Source organism: Bos grunniens, chromosome 6 (genome assembly GCF_055505025.1).
Source record: "Bos grunniens cultivar Pamir isolate PY7600 chromosome 6, Bosgru_T2T1.0, whole genome shotgun sequence".
NCBI classification, from domain to species: Eukaryota; Metazoa; Chordata; class Mammalia; order Artiodactyla; family Bovidae; genus Bos; species Bos grunniens.
In genome coordinates, this window is record NC_141170.1 from 33250535 (window position 1) to 33271828 (window position 21294).

General features: G+C 37.8%; 1 pseudogene; it reads left to right on the plus strand.

Annotated features, from left to right (window-relative positions):
* Positions 1 to 12955: 12955 nt before the first annotated feature.
* On the plus strand, positions 12956 to 20924 carry LOC147370553 (UDP-glucuronosyltransferase 2B18 pseudogene; annotated as a pseudogene).
* Positions 20925 to 21294: the final 370 nt, after the last annotated feature.

Sequence of the window (21294 nt, forward strand, 5' to 3'; positions counted from 1 at the left end):
GAAAAGGCAGAGGAACCAGAGATCAAATTGCCAACATCCGCTGGATCATTGAAAAGCAAGAGAGTTCCAGAAAAACATCTATTTCTGCTTTATTGACTATGCCAAAGCCTTTGACTGTGTGGATCACAATAAACTGTGGAAAATTCATCAAGAGATGGGAATACCAGACCACCTGATCTGCCTCATGAGAAATTTGTATGCAGGTCAGGAAGCAACAGTTAGAACTGGACATGGAACAACAGACTGGTTCCAAATAGGAAAAGGAGTAAATCAAGGCTGTATATTGTCACCCTGTTTATTTAACTTATATGCAGAGTACATCATGAGAAACGCTGGACTGAAAGAAACACAAGCTGGAATCAAGATTGCCGGGAGAAATATCAATAACCTCAGATATGCAGATGACACCACCCTTATGGCAGAAAGTGAAGAGGAACTCAAACGCCTCTTCATGAAAGTGAAAGTGGAGAATGAAAAAGTTGGCTTAAAGCTCAACATTCAGAAAACGAAGATCATGACATCCGGTCCCACCACTTCATGGGAAATAGATGGGGAAACAGTGGAAACAGTGTCAGACTTTATTTTTCTGGGATCCAGGGTCACTGCAGATGGTGACTGCAGCCATGAAATTAAAAGACGTTTACTTCTTGGAAGGAAAGTTATGACCAACCTAGATAGCATATTCAAAAGCAGAGACATTACTTTGCCAACAAAGGTTCGTCTAGTCAAGGCTATGGTTTTTCCTGTGGTTATGTATGGATGTGAGAGTTGGACTGTGAAGAAGGCTGAGCACCAAAGAATTGATGCTTTTGAACTGTGGTGTTGGAGAAGACTCTTGAGAGTCCCTTGGACTGCAAGGAGATCCAACCAGTCCATTCTGAAGGAGATTAGCCTGGGGTGTTCTTTGGAAGGAATGATTTTAAAGCTGAAACTCCAGTACTTTGGCCACCTCATGTGAAGAGTTGATTCATTGGAAAAGACCCTGATGCTGGGAGGGATTGGGGGCAGGAGAAGAAGGGGATGACAGAAGATGAGATGGCTGGATGGCATCACTGACTCAATGGACGTGAGTCTGAGTGAACTCTGTAAGCTGGTGATGGACAGGGAGGCCTGGCGTGCTGGGATTCATGGGGTCGCAAGGAGTCGGACATGACTGAGCAACTGATCTGATCTGATCTGATCTGAAGACATAACTAATATTAAGAATAAACTGAAACATGATTATACAGTGGAAATGAGAAATAGATTTAAGGGACTAGATCTGATAGAGTGCCTGATGAACTATGGACAGAGGTTCTTGACATTGTACAGGAGACAGGGATCAAGACCATCCCCAAGAAAAATAAATGTAAAACATCAAAATGACTGTCTGAGGAGGCCTTACAAGTAGCTGTGAAAAGAAGCGAAGCGAAAAGCAAAGGATAAAAGGAAAGACATATACATCTGAACGAAGTGTTCCAAAGAATAGCAAGAAGAGATAAGAAAGCCTTCTTCAGCGATCAATGCAAAGAAATAGAGGAAAACAACAGAATGGGAAAGACTAGAGATCTCTGCAAGAAAATCAGAGATACCAAGGGAACATTTCATGCAAAGGTGGGCTCGATAAAGGACAGAAATGGTACGGACCTAACAGAAGCAGAAGATATTAAGAAGAGGTGGCAAGAATACACAGAAGAACTGTACAAAAAAGATCTTCACGACCCAGGTAATCATGATGGTGTGATCACTCACATTCACCTAGAGCCAGATATCCTGGAATGTGAAGTCAAGTGGACCTTAGAAAGCATCACTATGAACAAAGTTAGTGGAGGTGACGGAATTGCAGTTGAGCTATTTCAAATGCTGAAAGATGATGCTGTGAAAGTGCGGCACTCAATATACCAGCAAATTTGGAAAACTCAGCAGTGGCCACAGGACTGGAAAAGGTCAGTTTTCATTCCAATCCCAAAGAAAGGCAATGCCAAAGAGTGCTCAAACTACCGCACAATTGCACTCATCTCACACACTTGCAAAATAATGCCAAAATTCTCCAGGCCAGGCTTCAGCAATATGTGAACCATGAACTTCCAGATGTTCAAGCTGATTTTAGAAAAGGCAAGGAACCAGAGATCAAATTGCCAACATCTGCTGGATCATGGAAAAAGCAAGAGAGTTCCAGAAAAACATCTATTTCTGCTTTATTGACTACACCAACACCTTTGACTGTGTGGATCACAACAAACTGTGGAAAACTCATCAAGAGATGGGAATACCAGACCACCTGACCTGCCTCATGAGAAATCTGTATGCAGGTCAGTAAGCAACAGTTAGAACTGGACATGGAACAACGGACTAGTTCCAAATACAAAAAGGAGTATATCAAGGCTGTATATTGTCACCCTGCTTATTTAAAGTTAAATATGCAGAATATGTCATGAGGAACACTGGGCTGGATGAAGCACAAGCTGAATCAAGATTGCTGGGTGAAATATCAATAACCACAGATATGCAGATGACACCACCATTATGGCAGAAAGTGAAGAAAAACTAAGAGTCTCTTGAGGATGAAGAAGGAATTCATAAAGCCTGGACTCCCTCTTAGGCCTGTTCATGCTGATCATTCTAGGCCACCTTTCCAACGGACTCTGAACTCTGTGTTTAGTGTCTATGAATACAACAACAGAAGGATAAGACCCCCTACAGACAGGGGAACCTTGAAGATCATATCTAGGTTACTCAATGCCTAAGAGAAAACATACACTAATCACCCCTTCCTCCAGACAAGCCATATATTTTTCTGTATCTTTCGGAGTGTAACCTTGGGTTTATTGATTATTGACTAACTGTTTGAGCACATGAGCACATAGCACGTGAATGATGGGGTTACTGGGATTGTATTTTCCTTGGTTTATGTAAGTCTCAAGGAATTTAGAGTGGTGGGTTCAGACACGTACTCATGGGGTATAAAAGATTTTCACAAATGCTGGTTGGTGTCCTTGGCTAAGAGAAGACTCTGCCTTGGGCCCACCGGTGTAATAAACTGCGCTCCACTATCTGCATTGTCCTTCTGAGTGATTTTGTTTTCCAGAACGTGTGGCTACAACAATGAAAGTGAAAGAGGAGAGTGAAAAAGTTGGCTTAAAGTTCAACATTCAGAAAACTAAGATCATGGCCTCTGGTCCCATCACTTCACGGCAAATAGATGGGGAAACAGTGGCAGACATTATTATTTTGGGCTCCAAAATCACTGCAGATAGTGATTGCAGTAATGAAATTAAGAGACTCTTACACCTTGGAAGGAAAGTTATGATCAATCTAGACAGCATATTAAAAAGCAGAGACATTACTTTGCCAACAAAGATCTGTCTAGTCAAGGCTATATTTTTTCCAGTAGTCATGTATGGATGTGAGAGTTGGACTGTAAAGAAAACTTAGAGCTGAAGAATTGATGTTTTTGAACTGTGGTGTTGGAGAATACTCTTGAGAGTCCCTTGGACTGCAAGGAGATCCAACCAGTCCATCCTAAAGGAGATCAGTCCTGGGTGTTCATTGGAAGGACTGATGTTGAAGCTGAAACTCCAATACTTTGGCCACCTGATGTGAAGAACTGACTCATTTGAAAAGACCCTGATGTTGGGAAAGATTGAAGATAGAAGGGAACGACAGAGGATGAGATGGTCTGATGGCATGACTGACTCAATGTATATGAGTTTGGGTAGACTCTGGAAGTTAGTGATGGACAGGGAGGCCTGGTGTGCTGCAGTCCATGGGTCGCAAAGAGTCAGATGTGACTCAGTGACTAAATTGAAACTGAACTCCACAGCACGGTTTTGCAGAATATCTGAGTCAACCTCATCAAGGGACATAAATTTGGATTGCACACAAACAGAGCCACAGATGCCTACACAGGTGGTATATAGGATGTGTGTGCATGCTTAGTCACTCAGTCATGTCTGACTCTTTGCAATCCAAAAGACAGTAGCTGGCTAGGCTCCTCTGTCCATGGGCTTCTCAAGGCAAGACTACTGGAATGGGTTGCCATGCTTTTCTGCAGGAGATGGTCCTGATCCATGGATTGAAACCAGGTATCCTGCATGGCAGGCAGATTATTTACTGGCTGAGCCACCAGAGAAGCCTGATATATAGAACATCTGTGAGCAAACCAACTCACTGACTTCAGCAATCTCCACCCTTGGAGAAGGGGGGGAAATAATATGAAAAAAGCCTGATTAAACCTAACTTTTAGGACTTCTTTCCAGCAAGTATGAATAGACTCTACCTATAACAAGGCAGTGACAGCTTTGGAGCAGAAAAGAAGTCCTGCCTCACACCCTGCTAGTTTTTAGAAACTTACACAGCAACAACACTCCCTATCAAGGTTTTAACAGCCAGCACACACACTCTGATGAAAGGTGACTGACATCCATCTCCAAATGACAGCTCACACCAAAGCCATTGAAAACATGTAGTCTATACAGGAATATTCACATATAGGTGAATACTCACCCTATCAGGACCACAATATAGAATTATTCATCCTAAATTCAGAGAGACAAAGTTAAGTGAAATGAAAAAGCAGAGGAAATACTCCCATTAAAAGAGCAAGAGAAATCCCCTGAAAAAATACATAATGAAACAGGCATCATCAATCAATCAGACCCTGAGTTTTAAAAGGAGGCAATATGGTCCCATCACTTCATGGGAAATAGATGGGGAAACAGTGAAAACAGTGTCAGACTTTATTTTTCTGGGATCCAAAATCACTGCAGATGGTGACTGCAGCCATGAAATTAAAAGACGCTTACTGCTTGGAAGGAAAGTTATGACCAACCTAGACAGCATATTCAAAAGCAGAGACATTACTTTGCCAACAAAGGTTCGTCTAGTCAAGGCTATGGTTTTTCCTGTGGTCATGTATGGATGTGAAAGTTGGACTGTGAAGAAGGCTGAGCGCCGAAGAATTGATGCTTTTGAACTGTGGTGTTGGAGAAGATTCTTGAGAGTCCCTTGGACTGCAAGGAGATCCAACCAGTCCATTCTGAAGGGGATCAGCCCTGGGTGTTCTTTGGAAGGAATGATGCTAAAGCTGAAACTCCAGTACTTTGGCCACCTCATGTGATGAGTTGACTCATTGGAAAAGACTCAGATGCTGGGAGGGATTGGGGGCAGGAGGAGAAGGGGACGACAGAGGGTGAGATGGCTGGATGGCATCACTGACTCGATGGACGTAAGTCTCAGTGAACTCCGGGAGTTGGTGATGGACAGAGAAGCCTGGCATGCTGCCATTCATGGGGTCGCAAAGAGTCGGACATGACTGAGTGACTGAACTGAACTAAACTGAATATAAATATTAATTAAATTTTAAGGAAAGTTATAGATAAAAACACAAATAACTGTAACAAGAAGTTATAAATTATAAAGATCAAACAACCAAAATTAGAGAATTCAATTTCTCTAATTTTTCTCTAATTTCTCTGAGACAAAAAGCAATTTATAAGCAATCAATAGCTAACTAAATGACACAGAAGAACAAGTCATTTGGAAGACAGCTTAGGAAAAAAATCACCCAATCAAAACAGCAGACATAAAAACAAATGAAAAAATGAAAGCAACATACAAGAAATGTGGGATAATAAAAATGTGCCAACTTATGCATAATAGAGGTCCCAGAAGAAGAAGAGACAGATAAGGAAATAAAAAATCTATTTGAAGAAATTATGGATGGAAAATTCCCTAACATAAAGCAAGAAACAGATATCAAAATGGTATGAAACAAAATCAACCTAAACAGACCCACACCTAGACATATAATTAATATGGTAAATGTTAAGGATAAAGACAGTATTCAAAGGTAGGAAGAAAACACAAGGAGTCATTTTCAAGGAGACTTCCATAAGTCTATCAGATGATTTCTTGACAAAAACAAGCCATTTGGAGAGTCATGCTAAAAACAAAATCCTGAATGAGAAAACCCTTCAAACTTGCCCAAGAAGACTATCATTTAGTATAGAAAGAAAGATAAAGAATTTCTCAGACATGTAAAAACTGAAAGAATTCAGCAGTACCAAACCTATCTTAAAAAGGGGGCTGAACGTTCTCTAAATGAAAAACAAGCAAAGCTCTTTAGAAAGATAAGATCTGAATAAGAAAGGCAAGCATAAAGGCTGAAGATTACTTAGATAAGGCAGTACCTAGAATAAAAAACAATAAAAAAATTGAAAAAGCAACTATAATTATAATAAACAGTCAAAGAATAAGCAGGATGAAAATAAAAATAAGATAACAAAGTCACAAAATGTGGGGAAGAGAATTATAAAATATAAATCTTTTAGAGTATGACTGAACACAAATGTTATTTAGTTTTAAGCAAATAGACATATTTGGTGTCAACTTAAACAAATGCCATGGTAACCACAAATCAAAAACATAGATAGATTCACAGAAACCAAAAACATTGGAACTATACCAGAATACAAGTGGGGAAAAAAATCATTGAGACAAGTGGAAAAATAAAAAGAAATGAACACAGAAGTACTATATAAACAATTGGAAAACAATTGGAAAATGTAAATGTCTGTAACTGCATAATTTTGAATAATTACTCTAAATGTCAATGGACTTAATGCTCTAATCAAAAGATAAAAAAAAGTGGATGAATGGATTAAAAAATATAAGAACAGTTATACTTCAGAGTGAAAGACACACAGAGATTTATTTGTAAAGGGATGGAAAAAGATATTTTATGAACATGGAAACAAGAGAGAAGTAGGGGCAGCAATACTCATACCAGACAAAATAGACTTTTAAAGAAAGGCCATTTAAAAGACAAAAAAAAAGGAAGCCATTACTTAATGATAAAGGGATCTACATAAGAAGATATTATCCCACTTAACATATACACACCCAATAGAAGAGCATTCAAATATATAAAGCAAATATTAACAGAAATAAAGGGAGAAATTGACAATAATACACTAAGAATAGCAGATATTAACAACTGTCTCCCATCAATGGAGATATCACTCAGATAGGAAATCCATATGCCAACAGAGTCTTACACAACACTGTATACTAAGGGGTCTTAATAGATATCTACAGGACACTACTTCTAAACAAGCAGAATACATATCCTTTTCAGGCACATGTGGACGATTCTCTAGGACAGACCATATAGTAGGTCAGAAAACAATTTTCAACAAATATAAAAGGATGGAAGTTTTATCAATCATCTCATAAATCACAATGGTATGAAATTAGAAATCACCTATAGAAAGACAAAGAAGATAAAAAGGAATATGTTGAGACTAAACAATATGCTACTAGAAGACCAATGGGTCAATGACGAAACCAAAGAAGAAATGAGAAAATACCACAAGACAAACAAAAATGAAAATACAATTTTACAAAATCTATGGAATGCAGCAAGAGTAATTCTAAGAGGGAAGGTCATAGTGATGAAGAGCTTCTTCAAGAAACAAGAAAAATCTCTAATAAAAACCTAACCACCATGTACAAGAAGTAGAAATAGAAGAATAAGCAAGCCCCAAAACAGAAGAAGGAAGGAATTAATAAAGGTCAGATTTTCTTTTTTTAATGTTAAAAAACAATTAAAGCCAACAATTTGTTTTTTAAAGATAGAATTGACAAACCTTTAGCCAGGCTCACCAAGAAGAAAAGACAGGCCCAAACAAAATAACAAACAAAAGAAAAGAATAATCAATATCACAGAGATACAAAAATAAACATACTATGAATACACCATGAAGAGTCCGACAAATTGGAAGAAATGCACAAATTTCTAGAAATATGCAACTTACCAAGACTGTCAAGAAGAAAGATAATGTGAACAGAACGATCACTATAAGTGAAATAGAATCTATTAAAACAACAAGAAGCTATCATTCAACAAAAGTCCAAGACAAGACAGCTTCAATGAGAATTCTACCAAACATATAAATACGAGCTTATCCGTCTCAAGCTTATCCAAAAAATGAAAGAGACAGAATGCCCCCAAATTCACTAAGGAAGGGAAGTATTAACCTGATATAAAATCAGACAAGGACACAATACAAAAAATTACAGGCCAATATCTTTGATGAGTGCATATGCAAAAACCTCAAAAAATAGTAGCAAATTGAATGTAACAATATATAAAAAAAGATGATTCAACTGATTCTGTTTGAATTTTTCCATGGCCACAAGATGATTCAACATAGGTAAATCAATCAGTGGAATACATACACGAAAAAAGAAACTAAGAAAACACATAATCATCTCAATAGGCATAAAATAGCATTTAACAAAATCCAACATCTTTTCATGAGAAAAATACCCTCATTAAAGTGGATATTGAAGGAACATATCTCAGCATAATAAAGGTCATTTTTTTGTAAAATCACAGTTAATATAATACTCAAAAGTGAAAACTTGAAAGACTTTCTGCTAAATTCAGAATCAAGACAAAGACGCCTACTGTTACTGCCTCTGTTAATGCAGAATGTAAATTCATACCCACAGCAATCAGACAAGAAAAGCAGAATAAAATTATCCAAATTGGAAGGGAAGAGGTAAAACTGTCACCACTTGCAGATGACATGACACACTATGTAGAAAGCCCTAATGTATCTTAATAAAAATTATTAGAATAAGTGAATTTGGCAAAGTTGAAGGATAAAAAATTAATACAGAAATCTGTAGTATTTCTATATACTGATCTTGAAATATCAAAAAGGAAAGAAAAAAAGTCTCATTTAAAACCATATCAAAAACAAGTAAAATACCTAAGAAGAAACCAAGGAATTGAAAGTCTTAAACGCTTGAAACAATAATGAAGGAAATTAAAAATTATTCAAGGAAATGAAAAGCTATCCTTTGCTTTAGAAGAATTGACATTGCTAAAATGGCCATATTGCCAAAAGTAACCAATATATTTAATTAAATCCCTACGATAATATCCGGAACATTTTTCACAAAGCTAGAAGAAATAGTACTAAAATTTATAAGAACTAAAAAAGGCTCCAAATGGCAAAAGCAATCAAGAGGAAAATAAAGTTGATAGTATAACCTTTCCAGACTTCAGATAATACTACAAAGCTACCGTAATGAAAACATTGCAGTAGTGGCACAAAAACAGACTCATAGACCAGTGGAACAGAGTAGAGGGTCTAGAAACAAACCCAGCAAGCTAAAGCCAATTATGACAAAGAAGGCAAAAATATACAAAAAAGAAATTAGTGTCTACAACAACCATGAAGGAAAAGTAGACAGGCACATTAAAAACAATGAGATTGGAATATTCCATTGCACCATATGTAAAAATGAACTCAAAATGATTTAAAGACTGAAATAGTAAATGACACCATAAAACTCCTGCTGCTGCTAAGTCACTTCAGTCGTGTCTGACTCTGTGGGACCCCATAGACGGCAGCCCACCAGGCTGCCCCGTCCCTGGGATTCTCCAGGCAAGAACACTGGAGTGGGTTGCCACCTCCTTCTCCGATACATGAAGTGTGAAAAGTGAAAGTGAAGTTGCTCAGTCGTATCCAACTCTTAGTGACCCCATGGACTGCAGCCTATCAGGTTCCTCCGTCCATGGGATTTTCCAGGCAAGAGTACTGGAGTGGGGTGCCATTGCCTTCTCCAAGAGAACAAAGACAAAACCCTCTTTGACACAAATCATAACAAAATTTTCTTAGATTATTCTTCCTAGGAAATAGAAATAAAGGCAAAAATAAGCAAATGTGACCAAATCAAACATGAAAGCTTTGCACAGGAAAGAAAACATTAACAAAGCAAAAACACAACCTATGGAATAGGGGAAAATACTTGCAAATAATGTGACAAACAAGGGAATAATATCTCAATATACAAATAGCTCATACAATTCAATATATAAAAGAAAATAAACCAATCAAAAAATGGACAGAAGACCTGAATAAACATTTCTACAAATAAGATAAATAGATAATTAACAGGTACATGAAAAGATGCTCAATGCTACTAATTATTTGAGACATTCAAATCAAAACCACATAGAGGTATCACTTCACAGTAGTCAGAATGTCTATCATCAAAAAGTCTACAAATAGTAAATGCTAAAGGAAATGTGTATAAAAGGGAATCCCCATACACTGTTGCTGGGAATGTAATTTCCTGCGACAGCTATGAAAAACAGTATGCAGGTCCATTAAAAACCAAAAATAGAACTACCGCATGATCCAGTAATTCCCCTCCTGGTTATACAGCTGAAAAAATCAAACACTAATTTCAAAAGACACATGCAACACAATATTCATATCAGCACTTGATATAACAGCCTAAACACAGAAGCCACATGAGTGCCCATTGACAGACAGTTATCTTAAGATGTGGGATATATGTACAAAGGTATATTACTCAGCCTTTGAAAGAATAAAATATTGCCATTTGTAGCAACATGGATGGAACTAGAGATCATTATTCTTAGTGAAATATGTCACACAGAGAAAAATACTATGTCACTTATACATGGAATCTAAAAAAATAATACAACTGAATCTATATACAAAACAGATTGACAGATATAAACAATAAAATTATGCTTACTAAACAGCAGGGGGAGAACAACCAATTTAGGAGTATGGGGTAAGAGATGTAAACTACTATACATAAAATAAATAAGCAACAAAATTCTACTGGATAGCACAGGGAATTATACTCAATATCTTGTAATAACCTATAATGGAATATAATTTACAAAACTACTAAATAATTATACTATAGCCCTGAAGCTCTAACAGAAAATTGTAAATCAACTACACATCAAGGTAGATAGATAGAGATAAATAAAAAATTTTGCACCTTGACCTCCCATTTCTTTTTCTTTTAATTTGTGGCTGTGCTGGGTCTTCTTGATGCACAGGCTTTCCTTTAGTTGCAGAGACTGGAGGCTACTCTCTAAGTGAGTTGGATATGCCACTCGTTGAGGTGGCTTTTCTTGTTGTGGGATGGAGGCTCTAGGGCATGCATGTTTCAGTACTTGCAATGCATGGGGCTCAGTAGTTGCAGTTCCCAAACACTAGAACTCAGGCTGAATAGATGCAATGCATCACCTAAGTTGCCCCGTGGCATGTGCCATCTTCCTGAATCAGGAATTGAACCTGTGTCTTCTGCATTTGCCAGGTTGATTCTTTACCACTGAGCCACCACTGTAGCCCCAAACCTCTCACTTCTTAGATGGTAACATGATATATTTCCCAAATTCTTACTTGAAGTAAGAAAAACTATTAAAATAAATAAATTTAAATTAAAAAAAGAAAAACTACTGAAAATTATATTTTAAAACAGCTATTCAATATCTAGAAAGTGCCCTAAAGGCATACAAGCAAGTAAAGACACATTTATTCTAAAAATACATTAGCAGAAAAATCATTGAATGCTTATGCCATTTAAACCTAAAACAGCTCCCTCTCTCACCATCCTTATTCAGAAAACTAGACTTCACTCCAAGTAGGTTTGGAAAGAACACAAATTTCACACTACCCACAGGTCCCATTTGAGCATTATGATATCTTTCTAGAGGAGTCAAATCACTTGAATTTCTCACACACACTCACTGTAGCTATGGGTTAAAGCGGCTAAGTTCCAGATAAATGGCCAACAAAATTCTTCTTTCTGCCACCCAGTCCCACTCATAGGCCAGAGGTTCTATTCAGGCACAGCATATTGAGAATCAGTTCAGTTCAGTTCAGTTGCTCAGTCGTGTCCGACTCTTTGTGACCCCATGAATCGCAGCACGCCAGGCTTCCCTGTCCATCACCAACTCCCGGAGTTCACTGAGACTCATGTCCATCGAGTCAGTGATGCCATCCAGCCATCTCATCCTCTGTCATCCCCTTCTCCTGCCCCCAATCCCTCCCAGCATCTGAGTCTTTTCTAGTGAATCAACTCTTCACACGAGGTGGCCAAAGTACTGAAGTCTCAGCTTTAGCATCATTCCTTCCAAAGAAATCCCAGGGCTGATTCCCTTCAGAATGGACTGGTTGGATCTCTTTGCAGTCCAAGGGACTCTCAAGAGTCTTCTCCAACACCACAGTTCAAAAGCATCAATTCTTCGGCACTCAGCCTTCTTCACAGTCCAAGTCTCACATCCATATATGACCACAGGAAAAACCATAGCCTTGACTAGACGGACCTTTGCTGGCAAAGTAATGTCTCTGCTTTTGAATATGCTATCTAGATTGGTATTAACTTTCCTTCCAAGGAGTAAGCGTCTTTTAATTTCATGGCTGCAGTCACCGTCTGCAGTGATTTTGGAGCCCCCAAAAATAAGTCTGACATTGTTTCCACTGTTTCCCCATCTATTTCCCATGAAGTGATGTGACCAGATGCCATGGTTTTTGTTTTCTGAATGTTGAGCTTTCAGCCAACTTTTTCACTCTCCACTTTCACTTTTATCAAGAGGCTTTTTAGTTCCTCTTCACTTTCTGCCATAAGGGTGGTGTCATCTGCATATCTGAAGTTATTGATATTTCTCCCGGCAATCTTGATTCCAGCTTGTGCTTCTTCCAGCCCAGAGTTTCTCATGATGTACTCTGCATATAAGTTAAATAAGCAGGGTGACAGTATACAGCCTTGACGTACTCCTTTTCCTATTTGGAACCAGTCTGTTGTTCCATGTCCAGTTCTAACTGTTGCTTCCTGACCTGCATACAGATTTCTCAAGAGGCAGGTCAGGTGGTCTGGTATTCCGATCTCTTTCAGAATTTTCCACAGTTTATTGTGATCCACATAGTCAAAGGCTTTGGCATAGACAATAAAGCAGAAATAGATGTTTTTCTGAAACTCTCTTGCTTTTTCCATGATCCAGTGGATGTTGGCAATTTGATCTCTGGTACTGAATCCCAAATAGCTATATCCTAGCTCATTAATAAAATGGAAGTTCCATGATGAAAAGGTAAATTAAAAATAGACATTTCTATTTACACATAAAAAAGGGATGTCACAGAGAAAGAAGTGTGCCACTGTCCCTGTCCCCAGCTGTGAAGGCAAAGTTCAGAGTATGACCAGAGGGAAACTTAAGGATATAAGCACTGTTCTCAAGGAACACAGTTTATTTGAATCAGATTGTGGGAAGGTCAAGCTTATAAGTGCCCACAAATTATGAACGGTTTGCTGGTAAGCAGTTAAGAAGAAAGCTGGTTGCTTCATGACAGGTACAAGCTAAACATTGGCAAGCAAGTTTATCAGAGAAAATCAGAGAAAAACACAGCTACGAAGAGCATTCTTGAGGTCAGAACATCCCTCAGACATTGGCTTCTAAAACTATCCTTGCAAAAGAGAATGAACTTTTGTGGATCAGTTTCTGAAGCAATTTAGGCCTCTAAGACATTATCAAAAACTGTAGCATAATCACCCAGCTGATACGAGCTAATAGTACGAAAAGAGACTGTTAAAAGGAGAGTGTTACTAAAAACAATGTCAACTCAGGGAATGTGAATATGCCCAAGGTTACTACTACTATTACTACTACTAAGTCGCTTCAGTCATGTCCGACTCTATGCAACCCCATAGACAGCAGCCCACCAGGCTCCCGATCCCTGGGATTCTCCAGGCAAGAACATTGGAGTGGGTTGCCATTTCCTTCTCCAATGCATGAAAGTGATAAGTGAAAGTGAAGTCGCTCAGTCGTGTCCGACTCTTCGCGACCCCATGGACTGCAGCCTATCAGGCTCCTCAATCCATGGGATTTTCCGGGCAACAGTACTGGAGTGGGGTGCCATTGCCTTCTCCCATGCCCAAGGTTACACCCTCCAAATAGCTGCATTAGAGACTTTACACTGTAGAGGAAAGAGACTTAAAATAGTCCATGGAATCACTAAACATATATCAGTAACAAGACATGGAATCAGAATTGCTACACTGCACTGTCTAAATGTAACACTTTGACAATAATTTCACAATATATATAAAGAAATCAAATATGTGACTTAAATGAGGAAAAACAGTCAATAGAAACTGTCTATGAGAGGGACTAATGGTTAGCTCTAACAGGGAAAAACTTCAAATTAGCTAATGTCAATGGGTTCAATGACTCAGAGGAAACTACTAAAAAAAAAAACCAAACACTGAAATAAAATGAGAAACTAAAATAAAAATATAAATTATCATAGGAGACTATTGGAATCATTATATTATTTCAAACAGAGAACTTATAAGAAATGGATAAATTATTGGAAGCATACAACTCACCTTCATGAAACTATGATTAAAGAAGAAAAGTATAATAAAAAGGTCCTATCTAATAGAGTCTATAAGTAAAAGATAGAAATCATATTTTCCAAATGTAACAACTGTGAAGGGGGCTGAGTGCTGAAGAGTTGATGCTTTTGAACTGTGGTGTTGGAGAAGACTCTTGAGAGTCCCTTGGACTGCAAGGAGATCCAACCAGTCCATTCTGAAGGAGATCAGCCATGGGATTTCTTTGGAAGGAATGATGCTAAAGCTGAGACTTCAGCACTTTGGCCACCTCATGCGAAGAGTTGATTCATTGGAAAAGACTCAGATGCTGGGAGGGATTGGGGGCAGGAGGAGAAGGGGACGACAGAGGATGAGATGGCTGGATGGCATCACTGACTCGATGAACGTGAGTCTCAGTGAACTCCGGGAGTTGGTGATGGACAGGGAGGCCTGGCGTGCTGCCATTCATGGGGTCGCAAAGAGTCGGACATGACTGAGTGACTGAACTGAACTAAACTGAACAAATGGAAATTTTGGAATTGAAATTTACTATATCTGAAATGAAAATTTCACTGGAGGGAGTCAACAGTAGATTTGAAGAAGCTGATGATAAAGCAAGTGAACTTGAAAATAGATCAATAAGATAATATAATCCAAAGAACAGAGACAAAAAATGAATAAACAAAAATGAACAGAGGCTTAGAAAATAAGCCTCTGTTGGTACATAATAAAGCAAACTGAAACACACAAAAAAGGGGAGTGCCAGGAAAAAAGGAGCAAACTAAAATATTCAAAGGGCTTCCCTAGTAGCTCAGACAGTAAAGCATCTGCCTGCAGTGCAGGAGACCTGGATTGGATCCCTAGATCAGGAAATACCCTGGAGAGGAAAATGGCTACCCACTCCAGTATTCTTGCCTGGAGATTCCCATGGACAGAAGAGCCTGGTAGGCTGCGATCCACGAGGTTGCAAAGAGTCAGACACAACTGAGTGACTAACACACACACAAAATATTCAAAACAAATAATGACTGAAAACATCTCAATTATGATGAAAAATATTAATCTACAAATCCAAATTGTCCAACTACTTCAAGTAGGATAAACTTGGGTAGCCATACACAGATGTTACTGAAATGTTGAAAGCTAAAGTCAGAAAGTTTTGAAGCACTAAAAAAAATTACTCAGCCTCACAAGTGAATATCAACATACTGCTTATATCTCATCAGAAACAATGGATGCTCTCTGGCAGTGAGATGACATAGTCAAAGTCCTAAGAGTCAAAACTGTCAGCCAAAAATTATATATCAAACAAAATACTCTTTCAAAAATGAGTGCAAAATATAGATAACCCTCTGCCCACATCTGCCCAAAAAGAATTTATTGGGCAGAATTCTGTATCAAAGTGACTGCAGACACAAGAGCCTCTCACTTGCTAGTGTTTTACGTTAGTCTTCTTTCTTAACTAATATAATTGATATAATTTATTTGTGTGTACAAGATCATCAACTTTTAGATGAGTGACAGCAAAGACAAAACTGAAGTGTTCTACAACTGTACCATTTCACTTGTGTTCTACTTCTGCTGACTATTAATGTAATCTACTTTTTTGAGGCATAGGAGTTATAATTTAACTTGCTGATTGATTTCTTCTGGATATAAGCCTGAGCAATAGAAAAGTTCAGTTCAGTTCAGTTCAGTCACTCAGTTGTGTCCGACTCTTTGCGACCCCATGAATTGCAGCATGCCAGGTCTCCCTGTCCATCACCAACTCCCGGAGTTCACTCAGACACACATCCATTGAGTCGATGATGCCATCTAGCCATCTCATCCTCTGTCATCCCCTTCTCCTCCTGCCCCCAATCCCTCCCAGCATCAGAGTCTTTTCCAATGTGTCAACTCTTCGCATGAGGTGGCCAAAGTACTGCAGTTTCAGCTTTAGCATCATTTCTTCCAAAGGAATCCCAGAGCTGATCTCCTTCAGAATGGACTGGTTGGATCTCCTTGCAGTCCAAGGGACTCTCAAGAGTCTTCTCCAACACCACAGTTCAAAAGCATCAATTCTTCGGTGCTCAGCCTTCTTTGCAGTCCAACTCTCACATCCATACATGACCACAGGAAAAACCATAGCCTTGACTAGATGGACCTTTGTTGGCAAAGTAATGTCTCTGCTTTTAAATATGCTGTCTAGGTTGGTCATAACTTTTCTTCCAAGGAGTAAGCGTCTTTTAATTTCATGGCTGCAGTCACCATCTGCAGTGATTTTGGAGCCCAAAAAATAAAGTCTGACACTGTTTCCACTGTTTCCCCATCTATTTCCCATGAAGTGACTGCTTCTTGCATTCTCCCAACTCCTCAGCAATCACTGTAGGGGCTGGCAGCATCCACTGGATCTCAGTTTGGGGAGCTCTCATTCACATTGGAGGCCAGAAATTGCTGATGGCTATGACATTTCTTGTTTATTAATATGGCAGGAGATATCTTCATTTCACATTTCAGTGCCTTAAAAAAGCCCATTTCTCATTTTATTGTAAAAGTTATAATTAATAAGTTTACTGAAATTTGTTAATTCCTAGGTCATCCAAAAACCAAAGCCTTTGTAACTCATGGTGGAAGCAATGGCATTTATGAGACCATCTACCACAGGATCCCTATAGTGGGCCTTCCTTTGTTTGCAGATCAACCTCATAACATTTACATGAAGGCCAAGGAAGCTGCTGTCAAATTGGACTTGGAAACAATGTCAACAAGAGATTTGCTCAATGCATTGAAGGAAGTCATTAATAATCCTTTATGAGTATGGTTTTGGTTTTTTGTGTTTTTTTTAACTAGATATTCTTTCTAGAGAAGTTCTCATCTGAAAGCCAGGGAGGCAGTCATGAGTCTTCACAGAAGCCCAGTGAGAAGTAAGTTTGGCTCAGTGCTTTGAAAACAGTCACCAATAATCTATTATGAGTGTCATTAATATTTTTTCATGGTTTTATGGAAAAGGTTTGTCAGTGGTTTAAAGATAGTGGAGAAATTTTGAAAGAACTAATCATTAAAAGGGATGACAGAAGATGAGATTGAATGGCATCACTGACTCAATGGACATGAGTTTGAGCAAACTCTAGGAGATGGTAAAGGACAGGAAAACCTGGCCTACTGCAGTCCATGGGGTCACAAATAGTCAGACATGACTGACAGACTGAACAACAATAGCAACAAAATCATTAAAATGAAAGAATCACTGAAATGGTAATAGAAGGATAAAGAAGCATTGAGAACAAAGTTATAGTAGGGAACAATGAATGCTAATGAATGTTTGTCTGCCCACTTTACTTTCTTTCAGCATGTGAACTCCTCAGATGTTTTAAACTCTTAAAAGATGGCTATTTTCAGGAAACCACATTGACATAATCAATCTCAAATCCCCATTACATTTAATATTTTCCAGGATTTCCAATATTTTGAAATATTAGAAAATACTATGCCAATATTTTGATTCCATCACTGATAAATGGTAAACAGCTAGAACTTTCCAATTACCCAATTTCAACCATGTAGATACTATGTATAAATGTAGGTATATTCTTGGGTTTTTTGATTGTGATAGTTTAGTCTTCTTTGGAAGAATTATAAAATCTAAATGTAGTTGACTTGGAAGGGATATGCTGGATATTCCCTTTATAAAAGTTTTTACACAATTTTTAGGCAATTTTCCATTCAAAACCAAATATTGGTTATAATCCTAATGTTGTACAATACAACTTTGTACTTATATTATTCCCAATAGTTTTTGCCTCTTACCCATATATTTCTGTTCCCCTAAATACAGTAACCAATAGGTTGTTCTCTATCTGCAAGTCTTTAATACTTTGAACCCATCACTCATAAAAGGTAAACAAATAGAACTTTTTAACTTAATTACAACTATGTTGATGCTGCTTATAAATATAAGTATATTCTGAGTTATTTTGTTTGTGTTTGTTCTTGTCTTATTTGGAAGAGATATGTTGTGCCATTACTATCTAAAAGCCAAATTTTCTAAAAGCAAAAATATTTGATTTCCAAATCACTTCAGGATATACATGAATTTCAGTAACACAATTATATTAATATCACAAATACGACATATACGTGGGGAAACAGTGGCTGACTTTATATTTCTGGGCTCCAAAATCACTGCAGATGGTGATTGCAGACATGAAATTAAGAGATGCTTACTCTTTGGAAGGAAAGTTATGACCAACCTAGATGGTATATTAAAAAACAGAGACATTACTTTGTCAACAAAGTTCCGTCTAGTCAAGGTTATGGTTTTTCCGGTGGTCATGTATGGATGTGAGAGCTGGACTATAAAGAAAGCTGAGGGCAGAAGAATGGATGCTTTTGAACTGTGATGTTGGAGAAGACTCTTGAGAGTTCCTTGGACTGAAAGGAGATCCAACCAGTCCATCCTAAAGATCAGTCCTGAGTGTTCATTGGAAGGACTGATGTTGAAGCTGAAACCACAATACTTTGGCCACCTGACGCAATGAACTGACTCATTTGAAAAGACCCTGATGCTGGGAAAGATTGAGGGCAGGAGGAGAAGGGGATGATGGAATATGAGATGGTTGGATGGCCTCACCAACACAATGGACATGGGTTTGGGTGGACTCCAGGAGTTGGTGATGGACAGGGAGGCCTGGCTTGCTATGGTTCATGGTGTTGCAAAGAGCTGGACATGACTGAGCGATTGAACTGAACTGAACTCATAAATATGTATACTTCCCTCTATTGTTTCATAATGTCTTTGAAATGAAGCATTTAGAGAATGTGTCAATAATAGTAGCACAGTGTCCATTTGTGTTTTATAAGTTGTGTTATTTAATTTTAGTGCAGCTATTTACCTAAATAAGCAGTATATAAAGCAAATTGTCTTTTTCTTAAGAAAAAGATCTTTCATTTGCTGATTTTCTATATGTATATCTTTCTAGTATATTTATATGTTTTTTAATTTTAATAATGCAACATTGGTGTCAGAAAATTAAGATGACTTATTGCCTGCTATATACTGAAGGCTATGATATAACGCATATGTTATTTAGTAACATAGTGTTGTGCACGCATGCTAGGACGTTTCAGTTGTGTTGGACTCTTTGCGACCCCATGGACTGTAGCCCACCAGGTTCTTCTGTCCACGGGGATTCTCCAGGCAATAATATGGAATTTACACATATTAAGTAACTTTTTATTGTATTCTTTTGCTATAGTATTACAAAAAAATGTTTCCAGATTACTGCAGTCCTCTGGAAAACTCCATGTGCTCTCCCCATGTTTTTGACAGAAAAGAGGAAGTTACCTCCATTGTCATAGCTGCAATGCCATGTTATATCACTTTGTGATTTAGAGTTCATGAACCATATTTCTTTATTCTTCCTACTTTTTGGTCTACTAATCCATTATCCCTGTGTCAAGAAGATCCCCTGGAGAAGAAAATGGCTGTCCTCTCCAATATCCCAGCCTGGAGAATTCCATGGACTGAGAAGCATGGCCAGCTACAGTCCATGGGGTCTCACACAGTCAGACCTGACTAAGCAACTAACACACACACACACACACACACTCAACACACACACAGCCCATCATCATTTCAACAGTAGAAACAAATGTAACTGCAATGCTTGAAAGTGAAATTTTGAGTCTTTTCCAGATTCTTTCAGAACGAGAACCAAAGCAACAACAATATGAGCAAACATTTTCTGACAGAATACTACCTGCTGGGAATATCTCTAAGAATCAATACATTATTCTCAAAATGATCAGATAAGGTACTATTCATATCCAATTTATATAGCAATTGGGCCCTCCAATTATAAAATGAGTAGTTTGAAAATAAAAAGGTTTTAAAAATTTAATAAAATTATATTAAAAAAACAAAAAATAAAACAGAGGAACAGAAAGAATAAAAGAAGCAGCCAACAAGTGTCAGAGTCCAGTCAGGAATCAAACCGAGTCAATCCACTTCCACACTTTCAGCCACTACTTCACTAATGTAAGATCAGCTCTGTTTGGACAGGCCTCTGAACCTCATCATAGATTTACCTGCTATCTCTGGATTATGACTGCATTTTAAAACATATCTACCACATTTATTAACAATTCTTTACTAGAAAATTCAAACTTTGAACAAATATATTACGAATTCCTTTCCTTTCTTTCCCCTTTGGGACTTAACTCATTCCATTCTTTAGAGTACACAATCTCATCCTCTCCCATTTTCTTTCTATTTTTTGGCATTTGAAATCCTATGCATTTAAGGTATCTTAACCCACAAGTTAAGGTCTCAATAATCACCTTGGAGTAAAATTATCTATTTTTCTTTCACTCTGTGTTGTTCTCTCTGCTACCATCTGAAAGAAAATTTCACACATTTGATCTATTAGAGCTCATTCTATAAATAGATGTCTGTTTGATTTTCTTTCAGCTACAAAGGGAATGTCATGAGGTTATCAGCCATTCAACATGATCAGCTTATGAAACCCTTGGACAGAGCAGTCTTCTGGATCGAGTTTGTCATGTGCCACAAAGGAGTCAATCACCTGCAACCAGCTATCCACGACCTCAACTGGTTCCAGTAAAACTCTCTGGATGTGATTGGGTTCCTGCTGACATGTGTGGCAACTGCTGCATTTGTCATCACAAAGTGTTTTCTGTTTTGTTGCCAGAAGTTTGCTGGCATAGGTAGGAAGGAGAAAAGAGACTAGCTGCTTCTGAGATATCAAGCTTGTTTGCCACATAAATAGAACTCCTCATGCTTATTCCAGTAGGAGGAATTATGATAAAGTTCCTCTCCTTTTGTGACAAAATATAAAATTCACTTTCAAGGGATTGTCTACCTGACTTAGAATTATGTTTTGCAAAGGAAAAATACTGGTTAAAAATTAAATAAAAAACTACATGCATATATAGTGAAATTTTTTACTTTAATTCAAAAGTTTTACTAAAGAGAAATTATTGAATGTAATTGTTTTTCACATGTTGAGTGCAGAAACAAGAACAATAACCAGTCTACCCAACTGTATTATTTTGTAGATATTCAGAATTTTAAACTTCATTTGATTTAGAATTTTATAG